The 20663-nt window shown below is 40.0% G+C and overlaps 1 protein-coding gene across 21 annotated transcripts in view; it reads right to left on the reverse strand.

Annotated features, from left to right (window-relative positions):
- LOC122806573 (regulating synaptic membrane exocytosis protein 1-like) overlaps positions 1-20663 on the reverse strand; it is a 3343889-nt gene that overhangs the window by 20182 nt on the left and 3303044 nt on the right. The gene's annotated exons all lie outside the window — the stretch shown is intronic.

The following is a 20663-nucleotide window of genomic DNA, read 5'->3' on the forward strand; positions in this document are numbered from 1 at the left end:
ATCTAAGAATTCCCTGAGTCTCTTTTTTGACTGAGGATAGTCCTGACATTCCCATTAGAAATTCTCCCTTAAATTATGTAGGGCTTCACAAAATGTAAAATCCTCGGATGGAGAGGCAGAAGGAATAGATTCCTCTGCATCAGAATCCTCATAAGCAGACAGGGGTTGCATGCCTTCATATTCAGAAGCATCAGAGTCATCAGACTCCTGTTCAGATAAAACTACTGGGGACAAGTCTCTTTTTCTTTTGGAAGCGGTAGCCTGGCTTCCCCTAATAAGCACAATAACGTCTTCTGCCATTGTAAGCATTTGAGACTGAGGCATGGAAGCAGGTGCCTGTGCTTGGGTCGTCGGTTTTTTAGGCATAGCTCGTACCCTGGGCCTTAGAAATTCGGTAGTTTTAGAAAGAACTGAAGATGCGAAAGAAGTGATCGTTTTTTGTCGAATATCGGTAGTGTGAAGAACTTCCTCAGAAGTGGGTAACTGCCCAGCAGCTCTGGACCCATCCAAGTAGAGACATCCGCAGGATCCTTAGTCGAAGAAGAGTCTTGTGGCATACCGGACTCCGAAAGGGTCTCGCTAGCATCCTACGAATCCACAGAAGCGGGCATCAAGGGCTGCGAAAGTGCCTCACTGAGGACCGGAGAACTGACGACTAGCTTAATGGAAGCGTTGTCGGCAGTTTTGGACCTGTGCAGTCTGTCTCTGTCTTTATCCTTATGTTTTTTCAGAAGATGGGTAGACGGATGGCTTACTGAAGCCATATCGGAATTCAAGGACTGAGAGCGAAAATATCTAGCTACAATAAGGGCCTGACGACATATAGTTCTGGCGCTGAACAAAGCACAAAAGCGACAGTGAGGGACATCGTGGTCTGGGCCTAAACAGGTGATGCAGTAAGAAAGGAAGTCTTGGTGTGGTATTTGCTTTCCACAGGCAAGACAATTGTTAACTTTTTCTGACATCGTTTAGAGCAAGAAAAAAGGATCCCCAATGGGGCACTCAGCTTTAGAAGACTTCAACTTCAGTTCGGAAACTAAAACTCAGGTAGTAGCCGACCGGCACTTGTGCAAACTGCTTCTGCTTCAGGCTCCTCAGCAAGGAAGACTGATGTAATGGTGTCAGCTGCCTGATTTTATACCACTGACGACCAGACGTCAGTTCTGGAGCAACAGCAACCAACGAAGAAATACTAAGCCTCTGGTATTCAGGCTGAGTGAGGGCTACCCCTGGCAGAATAACCCAAGTGTGATGACTATAACAGTGACACAGGAAGAACATCCTAGGAACTTATAACTTTCCTTCTTTGCTTCAAAGTGTAGCCTGCAGTTCACTTTTTAAATTGCAGACATTCTGTGGATCACCATTTGTATAATAATTGTATAACTGGATTCCTTCCACATCACTACAATGACATAATTTTATGAATTATTTATGGCATGGTACATGTTTGTATTGTGCACCAGCCCTTAACAATTGCATAAAGTCCTTATGCATTGCACTCACTAATTTTATATATATCTATGGGTTCACTTTAAATAATCGAATGTTTAGAACATCGACGTTCTGATCATCAAGACCAGAACATCGATGTTCAGAACATCGAAGGTTTAAAGTGGAAGTGCCAGGTAAGTGAGATTGTGGAATGTTGGGTGTGTATGCAGGGCAGCAAGGTGCCCTGCATGTTGTGTGTGTGTGTGTGTGTGTGCCATCTGAGTGTTGGCATTGCAGGTAGGGTACAGGAAATCTCTTGTTTAGTGCTACCGCATATAGCGGTAAACAGGAGATTTCCCTTACCCCACTGTAGTGTGATCTCGGAGTCGGAATATTAAAGTAGGGGGGTGTGGGGGGCACAACCCCCACATGGGGGTGCAGGGGGGGCGAAGCACCCCTGCATAACATAGTGTTTGTGATTTTTTTCTTGTTTTTATGGTTCATTTTGAACCTTCGATGTTCTGAACATCGATGTTCTGGTCTCAATGATCAGAATGTCGATGTTCTGAACATTCGATGATTCAAAGTGAATATATATATATATATAGATATATATATATATATATATATATATATATATATATATATATACATATACACACATATATATTTTTTTTTTGTTTTGCTGAAAAACATACAAATGTGCATATAATTTTTTTACTGACTGCCACGAACATCTGAACATTAATTTTAATTTCACCCATTCACATTTATATCTTGCTATACAGTAGTTTTTAGTAATAAAAACTAGTCAGATGCAGAAATGGCTGCCAGGTCATAGATTTCATTAGAGATACAAGGCAATTTACTCCAGTGACCATGTATGCTTTGTCAGTAAGCACTTTCATGTTTTATCACCATTATCAACTTTTTCATATTGTTTAACCCATGAAAGAACTCCAAAAAAGAACAAACTGGTAAATAACAAAAAAGCAAGCAGGCTGTAAGTTAACAAACAAATTGTTGTCTTTCCTTTGTCTGATGAAGTTGGAGCATTGTCTTTGACAAAAGCGCTCACAATTGGAGTACTTACAGCCTGCTTGCTTTTTTGTTATTTTACCATATTGTTTACCCCACTCAGGAAGTTTATTCCAAAGAAGGGCAAAGAGCTACTTGATGCCTCTTATCTCTCCAGAATGTTCTGTTTATCTGCTGATTAACGTTCATCTCTCCAGTTCAAACATTAGCTGATCTTATTCTCTTACTGAGACAAAGGAGAAAAAGTTACAAAATGCCATGTTGGTCGACTAAGAGAAAATACAACACACAGACACTCAAACACAGATGTGAAGTAAGGACTGGCATGAGCCCTTTGCCAGGAGTTATTAAGTTACCAATATTAGATTCAGTGTTTAAGGGGAAGTACATTATTTATTTTCAATTGGCTAAAAAAAATGATGCATGTGGAAAATATCTGCAGCTTGGAAGTGTAGTATGACTTTACACCTCAAAGATCAACACACTATGGATGTAGTTCATAATATCGAAAACTCAAAATGTTGAAAACCTTTACAATGCAAGGGGCAAGACCTCCACAACCCGATACCCCCATTAATAACATACATAACAGCATTGCTGGGATAGTACAACAGTGGGGAAAGAGCAAATTCCCCTTTCCAATATTTCCAGTTTTCAGCATTTTTAGTTTCAATACTTTGAATTTTCAGTTATATGAGTGATAGCCTCACACTGTGTGCATTTAAAAAAGAAACAGAGAGAGTCTATGTGAGACAGAAACTGTAGAAGAACAGGTTATGCCTCACTATAAAAATCAAAGTTTTGTATGTTACATTACAGTCAGCATTCCTTAAGCAGAGAAGATAACAGTTCAGGGAGAGTGGCTCTGGCATTTGAAATAAATCACAGTTCAAGAGAGATAAGTACGGAGATTAGCTAAATCCAAACAAGAAAAAAAAAGAATTTATCATCTAGAATTGCTTAGTCTGTCTGAATAAGCAATCTTCATGAGATAGATGCTTTGGTTAACAAAAAATATGTATTTGCAATACTGACCAGTTCACGGTGATGAAAAAGGCAGGGACTGCCAAGAGAATGAGATATTAGAATTTAGTGTAGAGTTGGACAGGGAATGCCTCATGGTTTAGCATACCCAACATAAAATACTAGCAAAATGTTGTGGGAAATCAGTATAGAGACTGATGAAGATGAGTCTGTGCTTATCAGAATAAATGTAAAAATTCAGAAGTAGGCAGACAATCATATGGGAGCAAACAAAAAGGAAGGTAGCTATTAAGAGCCTTAAATACACGTAGAACTCTAGTCTGAGAGTAAGTAGAAAAGAAATAAGTTGGAGACAAAAGCTTTCAGCATTCTTGACTGAAGATTTGTCAGTTTAAAACACTGGCATTGCCCTTTCTAGTAGAGGTAGAATTTGGTAAAGAAGAGAAAACACTACGTATCTCTGGAGGAGATGAAATCACACCTTCCGCCTCATGTTAGGCCATGGAGGAGAGTAAAGATGCCCTGACTGACCACCATGTTAGTCATTCCAGTTATAGAAAAGCCCGGCAGGAAGAAGATACTCTAAGTAGGGCTAAAGAAACAACTGCAAGAAATGACGGGAGACTCACATAAGACAGTTTCTTTGTACCCGTATTTTGAAATAAAAATAAAAAATTACTTGTTTTATAGAGTATCTAAAAGGTACGATAAGGTAATCAGCCAGTCACCAGTACCAAGGCCTCTCATAATGAAGTTGTCCCACAGTCACATTTTGGTTGAACATTTATACATGGATAAAACAAAGGTTTGGGTTTTGCCTAGGTCTCATTGGTCAGGTATTATAAAGGAACTATAATATTTCTGTGTGCAGCTTACTAAGAATGCTATAAGACAATACCTAAGGGTTTAGGAATCCTTTCACCCCTGACTATCAAGAGGTCCCATTTGAGTGAATAGCTATGGACCTTGCAGGTCCCCTTGTGAGATCAAGTACGAGTCAGGGGTGTATACTAGTAATCACTGATTATGCTACAAAGTTCCCAGAAACAGTTCTCCTAAAATTATTCATTTATTGACTTTTGTTTACTGGAAATGTCTGACTGGATGCAGGTGCCCTTTTTTTAGTGGAGGCCCAGGAAGAAAGCGCTAATGTAACATATTTATGAGTAAATGTTATGGCTATGTTATAACAATGGAAACAGCCTCAGCTAAATGGCTACATGGCCATATTATAACAACAGAGACAGCCTCGCTAGAAATGTTATCGATAACATGTCTAGCGACTCTGTCTCTGTTGTTATAATACGTCCATGTAGCCATTTAGATGAGGCTGTCTCCATTGTTATAATACAGCCATGTAGCTGTTTAGGGATCGTAGCAGTGTGCTGTGTAGCTGGCCAGTTTTTAACACCAAACAGAGTATGCTTTTCCACCATACCGCTCTACAGGGAAGTGGTAGTCCCGGCTTTTGATTATGGTGTTGTAGCTCACATGGAAATGACTTGCGACCTACACGCTGGAACCTGTTAAATTATATTAAATCCAAATTAGAATATGGAATAATAATATGGAAACCCTATTAAAAACCAGCATGAATAAGCAGAAATACCTCACAAAGAGGATTACTGGCCTCAAACAGATGCCCTACGGTGACCTTCTCAAAAAACTCCAGCTTTACTCCGTCGCATATCACCTACTCAGAGGTGATCTCTGCCTAACATACAAAGCTATGTCAAACCCAGAGCTGTTGGACATGCTCCACTTAAAGAAATCACAATCCGTCTGAGCTACACACTCTAGGGACCTAAACCTTGTCACCACAATAAACAGAACATGCCGGAGGGATAGATTCCTGTCCCAGAGACTTCCCATACTCTGGAATAAACTACCTATCTATGTCAAACAAAGCTCCTCATTAGCACTCTTCAAGAAAAATCTTGATGATTGGATGGGAAATAGGAAATTCACCCCGGGGATCACCTATGTGGCTCTGCTCGACAGTGGCACAGGAAAATAATTTTCTTGGGTGGCAAAAGCCAGGGTACCTTTTTGGCTGGGCTTGTATAGGCCCCAGGGCTGACAGCCTGGTACCTACCTATGAACCTAAGAGTACAGCAGAATATATCAAGGGCATCCACAGATGTGAAAATTTAAACTATTATGAAAGATTAAAATATGCAAACTTGTACAGTGTTCCATACAGATATTTAAGAGGCGACCTTATTCATGTACACAGGACATTTACAGGCAGCTACCCCTGGGGTTATCAAAGAGTAGAAAATAATAATCAGACAAACTGTATAACAGATTATACAGGAAGGGAGGAATTTAAATCCACAGAAAGTACTCTGGCAGTGCAAGGCTTCAGTGCTTTCCACGAATTTAGACCCTTAGCTGCACAGAAAAGGATAAAGGTGGAGTCTCTATCTGTATTAGCAACAAGCATAACTTTAGGTTGGTTAATCAGGATGATGCCCTGGAATGTATCCACATGCAAATCACCATACAAAAGTCCCATGATACATCCTAGTAAACTACATGTCACTTTCTACATCACTAGAATATCATAGTTCATTCTTAGCCCTACTAGAGACACTCATTATTAAACAAAATACCCTATTCATGGGAGACTTTAACTGTCCTTTTATAGACTGGGAAACATACATTGCCTCATACTCGAAGGCACAATGATTCCTGCACTTTATTAACACAAATACTCTTGACCAGATAGTATGCACATCCACCACTGGTTTAAACATACTGGACATGTCCCCTCCCCCCATATCACATCATCACTGGTGAGGTCAGATCACAAAGCGGTCTCCTCTGAAATAAAAATCAAGTCAGTAACCCCAGCAAAGCCTGTAACGATTAGGAACTATTCCAAAGCAAACTATATCCTATTAAGCGATACTTTGTCAAAATTCAGTGCCCCTCCCAAAACCGAGTTTACAGCAAAGTATGCAGAATTATTCACAAAGACCCTGTACAGCCATGTAAATGGTTGCTTAGAGTCTGCTGTACCTACTAGAAGTAATCCCAAAACAAACCATACTGATGGAATCCTAACCTTAATAGGGTATATGACAAAAGGAAAAAAGTCATGGCTAAAATCAGGAACAGCAACTCCCACAATGTCAAAAAACTAAGAGGACTCATTAATTCCAACAAGGTCAATTACAAGGTCAAGACAGTCACACAGGCTAAAAACAACCACAAGGCCTTCTACAGCTATGTCCAAAACCTGAAAAGCAGCACACATCAGTGTGTCAACCTGGTGGTCAATGGTGCCACCTTCCTTGAGGAGAGCAAAATAGCAAATTTTTAGGCTAACAAATTCAACTCAAACTTCAACCCCCCCCCCAACTTGCCACTGCCTCCCACCATGAAATATCTACTAGCATAACCCCCAAATATTAAAAGGGAGCAGATCCTGGTGGCAGTCACAAAAGACCAAACACACAGCCTCAATGGGCATCTTGGGATGCCTGCAAAATAGCTTAAAACATGACATTTCAGGACCACTTGAGACACTTTTCTATTATAGCCTCCAAATAGGCTTTGTACCCTGAGAATGGAGGACTGTAATGATTATTCCAATTTACAAGGAAGGATCATTAACCAACCTTGGAAACTACCATCCTATTAGTTTGACTAGTCTAATATGCAAAGCCAAGGAATGAGCTATCATGGAAATGATCAACAAAGACATAGGCAACACTGGACCCAATCCAGTCTAGCTTTGGCAAGGGAAAGTCATACTTACTAAACCTGATGGACTTCTTTGAGAAGGTCTCCAAGGCAATGGATGAGGAGAAAATGGTGCACACATCCCACCGGGACCTGGTTGAGGTGTTGAATACAATACCCCACTCAGGAATACTTGACAAACTCACCAAAGTACGCATAAGCCCCTACGTAACTTGCTGGATTGTCAGCTGGCTCACAGACAGAACCCAGGAAGTCAGGATTGGTGATACCAGCTCCAGTATGAGACTGGTCACCAGTGGTTTACAGATGACTGCAAAGTGGGAACTATCACATATTCACCCCTATGACATGAACTTCTTACAAGAATGTCTAACACTGACAAATTACTGATGCTAAATTTACAGATTCAAACTCTATGTCAAGAAATGCATTCTCGTGCCTTTTGGGAAAACTGCTAGCTAGGCTAATTACTCATGAGTCAGGGATCTGGGAACATATGTAGACAATAATCTGGCCTCTGATCAAGATGTGGCCATGGTATTAAGAAAATCATTCTACGTCATCCAACTTATATGTAAGGGCACTTCATCCATGTCCAACAAAGCCATAGTGCCATTTTTTCAGCCCTTATCAGACCCATCATTGAGTATAATGCCCCATTCAGCGTGTACCTGACCAGACATATGCAACAGATGGAGTGCTCACAAAGGTTCCTTACTAGGAGAATCCAGGGTATAAACAAATTGTCCTATATGGTTTGGCATAAAGCCCTATCACTATACTTGGTATCCTACAGATTACTGACAGGCAATCAATGTCTGGCTTACAAGCCATCATCAGATTCAACTCTGATAGACCTTTTGCACATCCACAAAACAAACAGTATCAGAACATCTAGACCAAAGAATTAAAATTTGCATGTACTATAATTAAGACATGTTGGTGAGACAGATATGTGTCTCATAGGATTACCATCAATGTAAACAGAGTCCATCTCTAACCCTTATTTAAGCATAACCTTGACCAATGAATGGGAAATCAGAATTCACTCCAGGTCTGGTCCTCATGTTTGATAGAGAGAGACAGACAGTAATGCCCAAACTAACATACCTCCCCTCATAATCTCTAGAAATTTCCTAACATATCCCCTCCTAATAAAAGCCCATGATACACATGGACACAACTGATTGGGTTGCATGGCTAGGCTTATAAAGGCCCTGGTGGTTGTTAACCTTGTATATACCTACAAACCTATGAACCTAAGAGAGGTGAACTAATCCATTAACTGAGGCATAGCTGATACATATGATAGGCTAATGAGTTATATTAAAGCAGTCAATAGTTTAGATATTTTTTAAAACGACCTGAATAGTTACTAAGGCAATGGTTGTTCTGGTATATTGGCAGGGTAGCAGTGCATTATTGCCTGTGCCTGAAATATTTGTATGTATGTATCCATAAGACTTGTTACAAATAGTAATGGAAACCTGGAAAGACAAAACATTCATTTATGCGGAACTGCAGGATACGTTAAAATGCATAATGTCTACTGTCAGGCAGCACAAGACGCCCAGCAGACAGCATGTGATACAAAATGCTCATATAAGACAATTTCAGGTTGGGGACACAGCATGAGTGTTAGTGCTTACTACTAATAACAAAGCTCTTGCTAAGTGACAAGGGCTTTTAGAAGAGACATAGTAAATGAAGTCAATTATAAAGTAAGGCAAACTGGAAAAAGAAAATTCAAAAAAATATATCACATCAACGTGTTGTAGTTGAAAACAAAACAGAGTCCCTGCAGGGTGTATCTTTCTAAGTTAAAAAATAACCTTTACAGTGATCAGAAGTAAAGATATGCCAACCGCTGTCAGTAATCCTGAAGCAGGAAGTTAATTACTTGGGAATAGAAGCATATTCTCAGAAATGCCTGCAGAACTAAGTTAATTCAGCAAAATATTGAGAGTTTTATTAGAGAAAAAGAGAATATATAACCTTATGAAACTTCCAGAATCTCAATAGCAAGCAGTAAAGGGGAAGTACAGAGGATGCTTAATCTGGGGTGAGGCAGTGTATGGAATTAGCTCCATGCTCTTTATAACAAATCAGATGAGACTACAAGATAGTTTAATGACTTTGGACAACCAGATGTATATCTAAATTTAATTTCTACATCATGCTTAATGCTAAGGAATTGACAACAAGTTGGGTAAGGCTAGATTTCAGTCACCACTCAAGCAGCTGAGGAAAAAAACAGAATCCTCCAAAGTAGATGACTCATAAGATGAAGCTATTTGGCCTTCATTGTGTACCAGCAACACTTCAGAGGCTTGTTTATTGATTTACTGACATTTATTTACTATGAAAGTATGACTGTGTCAAAACTATCCATTTTCAGCAGAGGCCCAGGGAGAACAGCTCCGGCATCAAGTTTACACAAGACAACACATAAATAGTGTATTTAGTAAGACATTACATTAATTATAGTAAAATTTACCGTTTACATTATAGTAGCATTTATAATTGTAATACATAGGTGAGAAAGAAATAAAATACATAGTTACACTGTATCTTACAGGATTTACAAGTTGACAGTGTACATTTCACATGGTTTGACTTGGGACAGTAATTAGGAATTAGTGCGCTGTGCAAAAATGACACTAGTTAATGATATAGAAAAGACTAAGTGAATGAGTTGCTGAGAAGGAAGGAACAGTGAGGAACTAGAGAAAAATCTAGAAAGCAGGGCAAAGATAAGGCAGGCATGGTAAGAGTGATGGGTAAGATATGTTAGGTAGTAATTTCATCCAGGTTTTGAACAGGGATGTATCCATGATTTAGTAAGAAATTATTTTATTGTTTACTTAAAAGTCAATGTCTTTGGGTTGGATTTGATGTTTAAAGGTTTGTTATTCCATACTTTGGCCACTGACTGGGAATAGGTATTTTGTCCTGCTGTTTTACTGGCTTTGTAGGTTGAGAGTAATCACTTATTTGCTGACTTAAGGGGCCTGTTGAGTATAAAGATGTGGAGTATAGAGTTAAGGGCTAAGTAGTCTGAAGGCTTATGTATTATTTTATGCACAGTTATAACCTGTAAACAGCTAACGTGGTGTGGGAGTTCTAGCCAGCTGAGTGACTGAAGGGCTTAACAGTGATGGGTAGAGTAGGTTGAACTACTTATGAATTTAGCAATTTTATTATTGTATGATTCAAATTTTAATTTTAGAGAGGTAATAGATGGGTGATGGCTAGGGTCATTTTAGTGGATGTGTGTAAGGAATGTTTCTGTCTGTAGAGCAGTCTTAGCTTCTGATTTTTTTTATGTTGTTTTGGATATAGAAGTCAAATTTAATGTTGTTTTCTATTATCACTCTTAAGAGTTTGGTTTGGGGAACCACTTCAGTTATAATATTGTTCTGAGAAACGACTGTAAATTTATATTTTTCTACATTGTTTTACTGCTAAGCCAAGATCTGATAGATGAGAAGGATTCCTGAGTTATGTGTTCAAGTTATAGTAGAGTCATCTGCAAACTGAATTATCGAGCCGTGACAGGATGAGGTATGTAGATTATTGATGAAAATATTAAGGGACCAGAGTGGAGTCTTGAGGAACACCAATATTATTAAACAATTAAGGTGAGAGAGAGCCTTGCCATTTTACCGAATGCTGTCTGGTGAATAGGTAGCTGGAAAACCAGTGAAGTGAGGAGATGGAAAGCCCTATGCTAGAAAGTGTACTTAGTAGTTTAGAGAAAGAAACAGTATCAAATGCCTTTGACAGATCTAGGACTATGCTGAGATGCGTTTTCTAGAATCTCTTGCTGAATTAACAATTTCTGTGAAGGATTCAGCAAGGAAGATGTGGTACTATGGGCTGGCCAAAAGCTGTGTTGAGCTGGTGGAAGATATCTGCTTTGTGTAAGATGTATAAGTAATTCCTTATGAACACATTTTTTCAAGAATTTCAGAAAGAGAGGAGAGAACAGAAATAGCATGGCAGTTAGATACTTCACTGGAGTTACATCCTTTTTGAGGAGGGATGATAAAATACTTTTTTCCATAGTACTAGGACATGGGATTATGTGATGGAGCTGTTGTTGACTATGCTGACAGGATACCCTATGGCTTCTCCAGCAAGCTTAAGATATTCTTCTATTCTGCGGGAAGATTGTCTGATGAGGTAGAGCAAGGTTTTAGTTTATGTAGGAGTTTTTGTTTATAGTGATGGTGGACACAGGTTGAAGTGTAAAAATTGTGGATTTACTAGATGGAGCTTGGGGGAGGGACTTAGCTGTGGGAGAAGACAGATTAGTTAGATAATTATTTGCATGTTTTAATGTTAAGGAGGGGGAGGATTATTGACTGTTAATTAGGTTGGCTTTACTTTCGATAAAGTATAGATTTTGGTTGCAGTTTGAAGTGGATATTTATTGGAACAGCCCCATTTTACTATATTTCTGAATGAGTCTTGGTTAAAAATTGATAGGTTGCTGGTGATTATGTATTGTTGTTCTTTAGTTCTATGAGAACCTATTCTATTTGTACAGGGTGGAAGATCGTCACTTAGTATGTTTGGCAGAGTACCTGACTGAGTATATTTAGTAGGGTCTGTTACTAGAATCCAGCCAAGGATGGAGCCATTGTTGAAGCTTTGTCATATTTAATTAATGCAGGGATGAGTTGAGAGGAGTTATAGTGGTTTATGCTGGTTGTTGGGGAGTTAGTTGTTAGGTTTTGCCAGTTAATATTAACATCACCTAAAATAATAGTTTCATAACAAATTGCTTGATATCCAACTTATAGGTCAAGTAGGCATGACAGACAGGCCAAGCATTTAAGAATTTGAAGAGCATGTTTTTTATGAACCTATCCTTTTAGTCCAGTTTCTTCATACAGATCACAGTGTTTACAGGCGATTCTGAAGATGAATTAGGAGCAGCAAGGGCATAGGTTGTTGAAGGGAAAGAACATCAATTTTGCTGTATTCGTAACTCTGAGCAGAGATATTCAGCAATTGAGTACAAACATTTGGCTATAAAATTAACTACTCTTACATATTATCTCCTGTACTCCTCATTTGTGGGCACTAAATGTCATGGCTGTACGTTGGGGGGGGCTCATGTATCATGGTGTTTTGTCAGTTTAAAACACTGGGAAAGGTAAACAAGTCCAGACAAAAGGATTGTTGTACACCACAGAGTATTACTGACAACAGATACAAACTTTACAGGCAGGGAGCCTGTGTGTGTGTGTGTGTGTGTGTGTGTGTGAGTGAGTGTGTGTGAGTGTGAATGTGAGTGTGTGTATATATATCTATCTATCCATATATATATATATATATATATATATATATATATATATATATATATATATATATGGTTCCCATTCAGAAGCCTGAAACATCATAAGCCTGAAAATCAAAATCCTGAAACCAAAAGCCTGAAAATTCAGAATCCTGAAAACTCAAAATCCTGAAAGACCAAAATCCTGAAAGACCAAAATCCTGAAACTCAAAATCCTGAAAACACAAAATAGACATACTGATGTCATTGTGGCTTTGCTATTGTTAGCCCTGTGGTGTTAGGTCATGCGTTGGGGTCAGGTAAGTGTGGTTGGTTTTATTTTAGGGTTAGGGGCGGTTTAAGTGAGTTAGGGTTAGGGCGCAGGTTAGGCATGTATGCAATAGTGACATATATTGGGGTTAGGGCGGTTTAAGTGAGTTAGGGTTAGGGCGCGGGTCAGGTGAGTGTGTGATAGTGACGGACCTTAGGGTTAGGGTTAGGGTCAGGGTCAGTTGGTAGATATTAGTGTCTTTATAGTGACATATTAGCATTATTTGTGTTTTCAGGATTTTGAGTTTCAGGATTTTGGTCTTTCAGGATTTTGGGCTTTCAGGATTTTGAGTTTTCAGGATTCTGAATTTTCAGGCTTTTGGTTTCAGGATTTTGATTTTCAGGCTTATGATGTTTCAGGCTTCTGAATGGGAACCATATGTATATATACTTTACCTCTAATACTACAGTGAGTTTTGGGAAAGGGTCCCCAACATTTGTAAGTAGAAGAAGACATCTTTAGCAGAATGGAGCTGCTATATGGCAAAGAAAAATCAGATGAAGACTGTTGCACCTTTGGAGTTTGTATCACTTTTGATTCAAGCTGTTGGGAATCTTCCTTACTTGGGAATTATGACATCTTAACATTGTGAAGGTGCTAAAGGGAAATACTTAATGAGTTTTGGATTTCTTTCTGGGACAGCTTTGATAAACTCTCTGTATGGATTGTGTTGCATGGAAATGAATCCATCCTGAACTGTCATTTTCCAAAAAGGTGTAAGTATTATTTTAAAGTATACATTTCATTTCCGTATTATATTTCTGCCTGTTTTGCCAAGAAGAGCATGACATGAATTTTATTTGTAAATAAACTCCTGCTGAATCTTGAAAAACTGACAATTAAGAGTGATTCTGTGGCTACCAGTGAATTGAAATGTGACTTGTATACAGATTGATGGGTTGCATTCATTCCATTCCATTGAAAGAACACTTTTATTGAAAGGAGAATCACTGGAGAGCTTCATTGATTCACGTCCTTGTGGAAGTTTCTTTATGTGTGCATGAGTGTGAGATTGTTGGGTGTGAGACTGTCTTGTTCTACACTAGACTGGAAAATGATTGTATGTAAGACCGTGTTTAAATGGGAGATCTTTTGTTGAGAGCATGTGGGTGTGTTAGATCAGATGGGAGAAGCTTGTTTGCCAGTGAATGCAAAAACAGTGGATCTATGCACATGTGTGTGTGTGTGTTCATAGGTTCATAGGTTGGTACTAGGCTATCAGCCCTAGGGCCTATGCAAGCCTAGCCATAACAATTCCCTGGATATTTCTTCCCACAATATTTACTTCTCATAACCCCTGTCTAGCAGGGCGACTGACATGATCCCTGGGGTGAATTTCCCATCTCCCATCCAATCATCAAGGTTCCTTTTGAAGAGGGCCAATGAGGCGCTCTGCTTGACATGTATGGGCAGTCTATTCCAGAGTATGGGGAGTCTCTGGGTCAGGAACCTATCCCTCCAGCATGTTTTGTTCATTGTGATGACAAGGTTTAGATCCCTGGAGCATGTGGCTCTGAGGGATCGGGATTTCTTTAATTGGAGTATGCCTAACAGCTCAGGGTTTGACATGGCCTTGTATGTTAAGCAGAGATCGCCTCTGAGTAGACGATATGCCACAGAGTATAGCTGGAGTTTTTTTAGACGGTCAGCATATGGCATCTGCTTTTGGCCTGTGATTCTTTTAGTGAGGTATTTCTGTGGCCTTTCCAGCTGTTGCAGATGTCTTGTGAGGTACATACCAAATGGGGCATTATACTCTATAATGGGTCTAATGAGGGATGAGTACAGTGGGACAATGACTTCCTTTTTTCTGGATGAAAGGCCCTTAGTGATGAGGTGTGCCACATAGAAGAATTTTCTGACTGTTGTAGCGATGCGGTTATCGAAAGTGAGACCACGGGACACAGGAAGTCTCTCATCACACTTTTGATGTTTAGTGTCCTGCCACCTATGTGGTAATTCTTGGGTACATGTTTTTTTCCAAAGGGGATAACTATACATTTCTTGGCATTAAGCTTGAGCCCATGGCTCTGGCACCAGGCATCTGTTTCTGTAAGGCCCTTTTGCAGAATATCCGCATCATTTGGGGATTCAATAATGGCTCCCAGTTTGCAGTAATCTGCAAACTTTGTTAGCCAGAGTCCTTTAGTGTTGGCCTGTACTTCAGAGAAGTAGATGCCAAACAAGAGTGGTCCCAGGACTGAACCCTGAGGTACTCCACTTGTCACTTGTCTGGAGCTGGATTTGGAGTCAGCTACTTTTACAGTCTGGGTTCTGTCAGTAAGCCAGTTGGCAACCCATCGAGTGAAGTATGGATTTATGCCCAGTTTAGTAAGTTTATCTATGATTCCAGAGTGGGGGATGGTGTCAAAGGCCTTGGCGAGGTCCAGATAGGCTGTGTGGACCGCCTTACCCTCATCCACAGCTCTGGAGACTGATTCAAAGAAGTCAATCAGATTCAGGAGACAAGATTGGCTCTTCACAAACCCAAACTGGGTGGGGTCCAGTGTTTGAAGGTTGCCAATGTCTTTGTTAATAAGTTCCATGATAATGCATTCCATGCCCTTGCATATCAGGCTTGTCAGACTGATGGGACAGTAGTTCCCGGGATCCAAGGCAGATCCTCCCTTGTGGAGCGGGATAACTGTAGCTGTGCGCCACTCAGTGGGCACAAAGCCTGAGGTGAGGCTATGATTAAACATGACACTTAGGTGAGGTGCCAATTCATTTTGTTGTTCATGTAGTACACAGCCTGGGATGTCATCTGGTCCCATGGATGCTGTATTCTTAGCTTTGAAGAGTGCGGTTTCTACCTGTGTGGCCATGATTATAGGAATTTGGCAATCTTTTGGTATTGAGATGGGCCCTTTAGGGGGTGAGAGGGGGGTGAAGTTGGCACTAAATCGATCTGCCACGATATTTGGCAATATCCTTGGGATCAGTATATTTAATGCCATTCTGTTGTAGCTCAGAGCAGATCTGAGCATTGCCATTTAGATTCTTGACATAACTATAGAATGCCTTGTTGTTGTCTTCGGAATCTTTGGCAATTTTACTTTTGTAACTAGCTTTTGAGGATTTTATGAGGGATCTCAGCTTCTTACTGAGGCTGTTGTGGGAGTTTTTTTGCATCCTGGGGTTTTCCTCTTTTCTGCAACAGTTCCTTCCTTCTGTTGTATAGTTTGTTTATAGTACACCAGATTGGCTTCCTTTTTTTTAGAGAAGAGCATCTTGGTTCTATTTGGGATGGCACAATTCATACACGAGTGGATGTGCTCGTACAGTGCCTTAGTGTAGGATTCTGCAGTCGAACTTCCAGATCCCATCTGCGTGGGTGTTGTGACGTTTGTCACTTCTGACTTCAGTAGCATGAAGTTGGCTTTGGAGAAGTTTTGTTAAGGAGGTTTCCTTACTGGGGGTGGGGGTGGGATGTGGATGTCAAGGGTGATGTGCTTATGGTCAGACCTGACCAATGAGGGGGTGACCACTGGTGTGGAGCATCCATCTCCCATGTTGGTAATGACCAGGTCTAGGATACTGGAGCCCCTGGTCGGACAATGGATTAGTTGATCCAGGGTGTTGGAATTTATTAATTCCAAGAGCCGTTGGGAAAAGGAGTTGGTACCCGAGTAGTTTTCCCAATTAATGGCAGGGTAGTTGAACTCACCAGTATTAGGGTGTTTTGTTGTATCTTAATATTTTCCAGTATGTTTAGAAAGGTGTACTGAGAATCTTGGGGCATGGTGGGGGATCTGTAGCAAGCTACAATTTGGATTGCAGTCTTACCTAGTGTTAGTTGCATCTGGAGAATTTCAGATGCATTGTGTTGGGCAACTAACCTGTAGGTGTGAATATCCTTGGTGAATATGGACACTCCTCCACCTTTAGTGATTCAGTCTTGGTTTTGTGGCCGAAAAGTGTGGTAAGAATTGTAGTCTGGTATTGCAGGGGTGCTCTCTGGAGCCTTGAACCAGGTCTCAGTTACAGCAGAGATATCGATGTTCTCCATTTTTAGGAGTGCCTCGAGAGAGTGCATTTTGAGGTTTAGACTTCTAGCATGTGTGTGTGTGTGTGTGTGTGTGTGTATGTGTGTGTGTGTGTGTGTGTGTGTATGTGTGCGCGTGTGTTTACAGTTATTAAGATGTCAAGGTAAGAGGAGGGCATGGGGGGGGGCTTACCATCCTACAAAAAAAATATTTTCTTTATGTGGTTTGAGAGGTCAATTGCATGTGCCATCAGTGTGTGGTATTCAGTGAGGTTAGTGCAAGTAAGTGTGGAACGAACATAAACTCATTTTTTTCTCCTAATAGTAGCCTCATATAAAGGTTGTAATAAAACATGAATTTGGGATACACTTCATAGATTTTTTTACTTTCTCCACACTCTTAGCATGTCATCAAAAGTATATATGCATTATTGTTGCATTGTTAGCAGTTTATCTACATTCTTGGCACCACATCACAACTACTTTTAATGTTAGTAATTTAGTCTTTGTTTCCACTTTTCACCCACACAGCAAAATTCTACACGTGAAAGAGTGCCTTGGCTGTAGCATTATTAAACTTGTCAGGATATGACTATGACTTAACGGCAGGAGAACCAACTAACTTTTTACCAACATGTGTCCATTGTTGTAAGAAGGCATACTGCAGAGCTTATAAACAAAGGGATTGTGTCTAGATCCAGGGATGTCACAGTCCCCCTTTACTAAGCCCTGATTAGGCCAGTCATTGAATATAATGCCCCTTTGACATGTATCTGTCCAAACACATGGAACAACTGGAATGCCTAGGCAGATACCTTACTAAAATGATTCAAGGCCTAAACAACATGTCCTACATAGGCCAACCCAAAGCCTTGTCACTATACTCAGTATCCTACAGACTGTTAAGAGGTGACCTGTCTCTGGACAGGTATCCTCTGATCCATTACTGATGGGTTTACTGCACATCTGTAAGTCAAATGGCATCAGAAGTATTCAGTCTAGGGATCTAAGCCTCTTCTGCAACCTCAACAGAACAGTTTGGCAGGACAGTTATATTTCACAGAGGATACTGCTGCTGTGGAACAGACTCCCCATCTACATAAAACAAAGCTTACCACTGTCTATTTTCAAGTGCAAATTAGACATATGGATGGGAAACAGAAACTTTACTTTAGGACTGCCCCCTGTATGACTAATGGACAGATACAACTCCTAGATGGGTACTCTCAAATTATCTAGGATATGGTCCCAGTTATTCTCATTAGGGTTAATATATAATTACTGACCACAGGATGGGTAAGACCAGTCTCTAACCAGATGGAATAGGATAATTCAAGCACAAAAAGAGAAATTAGCAATGCTAAAAATGTCCCACAAGGGCAGCCAGCCTGACACTTACCATAAATATATGAACCGAGAAGAAACATTCCTACACTGCACTTCAAATGAACTATCCAGACCTCCTCACAACACAGTCACTGCACATTCTGCTTACTCTGTGGAAGTTAGCCACATGATTCATCTTTTTGCATACCTAGTCCTATAGCGATAGAGAAACCAGTCATGATTTGATATTGAATAAAGGTGCATAAACAAACCAGGTTTAGTTAAAATCAGCCATAAGAAAAATCCTTGATTCATATTACCAAAGAGACATGGACCATCAATCATTTTAAAGTACTTTATCCCTTATGGTGGTAAGCTATCAGCACTAGTGAATGATTATCCCATCTGTTCCCCTCCTACAACCCTGGGGCAGGAGCCAATTGTGGGTAACTATCATCCAGGCAGCCATTTGGGTAATGTGTTGAAGGTATACATTCCCACTCAGAAGACTGGCACGCACGGCCACTTGTGCAAGGGCCTGCTATTTTTTTCTTCCAGCTGGTCTTGTAGATCCTGTACACACACCCTCCTAAAGACTACTGCATACTCTAGCTTGGGAAAGCCAGGTGCATCTTGCACTGCAGCTTCACTGTGACAATGCCACAGCAGACTGGACCTACTCACTCCCAGAGGATGGGTAAAACAGTACTGGCCACATTCTTCCACTCTTCTTCATCAGTTCTTCCAGTTCTGAGCCACTAATTGAACCCAGACCATCTGGGTCAAAGTTTGGTCTTAACCCTCTACGGCATGGAGCTAAATTAACTGTGTATTAATCACTGATGTGAGATATGTGGTATGAGGCTGACATGATACACATCCAAGCACTATTCCATTCATTCACTTGGGTAAGCCCATTACACAGTAGTGCCTCTCTTCATAAGTGACCTGTGTGCACGCCTTACTTAAATGATTTTTCGAGTCACATAGATTGCAAGGGGTGAGTAAGGTACTCAAACCAAACATTTCAGCTCATAGTCTTTATCCTGTTTGCTAAACTACAAGATTATGCTTGCACACTAGTTATACTGGAATGATCAAAAGAAGTGTTTCCTTGCCATGACTAGGTAAACAAATGAAGTAAATTGAGAAGGCTGCATCAGAGAGCAGCATTCTCTGGACTTACAGGAGTCTGCATCAGTTCATCCATTGTAAAAGAGTACTGCCTTCTGGAAGTGCTCACATTACTTTTATGTGGAGTCTGCCACTGGTCACAGGGAATAGATATTTTTGTGATTATTGACACATGCTCAGAACAGCAGGTATTATTCTCTTCTTACTCATCAGAAACTTTGAGTCATCGACACCTTTGTCAGATGCTGTTTACCACTACAACCTGTGCAATTAACCTACATTTAGGTGTGAAGAATGACAACATTTTCTTAAACAAAATTTCCAAAAGTAGAATAAAATGAAAGATTAATTTCTTTGTTAAATGGGTATGTGAGCTGATCACTTTAATATGCCATTTTATCCATGATCTTGACCACAATGACACAGGTAAATCAAATCATATTGACAGCTTAGAAAAAGGCAATAAAGCAGTATGTCTTGGAGAGGCAGGAGAAAAGCAAAGTACCTAAAGTAATCCCATGCACATAAAAGTGTAAATCACTCACAAGAAGTGACAATAAGTAAGAACTATAGCAGATATACTTGAAATGTGAGACAGAATCCCAAAGCCGCATCGTCATGCTGCGGACATTACCTTGGTATACTCCCTGACACACCTGAAGCATATTAACCACCACAGCACTTGGCAGCAAGCTGTGTCATCAAACAAAACTACTGATCACTTTTGTGTAAAAAATATTCATTCCAAACTTATTTTATCTTTGAGCTGTTTATAACAAAAAGTGCATTGTCTGGAAATACTGACTGTCATTTTTTTTTTAACTATTAATATCAATGACTGCTGACTCTGACAACCAAAGTCTACAGTACTAAAGTACTTTCTTGTACAGAAATGTGAAATTCCTCCGTCACGTTGAAGAATCTTTAGTCTTGTCTGTGCGTAGGGCTTGTATTCTTGACTACACTGTCAACAAATGGTACTTGATATGCAGGCGCTGTCCTAAATGACCTGCTGAATGTATGAAGGAAACACTAGTCTTGGTATATAGGTACACATCCTTGTCAAAGCTGGGTAGGTGGTGCCCTTGAATTTAGAAGCTCACTGGTGACACAGGAAAATATATATTTTTAAAATGCAGCACTCAGAGGTACAATCCACTAAACATAACACAGTAAAACTATGAGCAATACAACGTTTCTCTGATTTTCTGCATTGGTTGGGAAATCAAAACTGCACTGCTTACAGACAACTGTTCCTCTATCTTAGTCTTGAAATCTTTTTTTAAAAATGTATGGAAAATGACCTCAAACAAGTATCACTGGTACAATGAGAAGCAGCAAACCTGGAGATTTTAATATGACCCCCCCCCCCCTGAACTGGATAACTTCCTATAAAACTGTCATGTGCATAAAGGTAAGCAAGAAATACAAGG

Source organism: Protopterus annectens, chromosome 1.part1 (assembly GCF_019279795.1).
Source record: "Protopterus annectens isolate FY-2018-M chromosome 1.part1, PAN1.0, whole genome shotgun sequence".
Classification (NCBI taxonomy): domain Eukaryota; kingdom Metazoa; phylum Chordata; order Ceratodontiformes; family Protopteridae; genus Protopterus; species Protopterus annectens.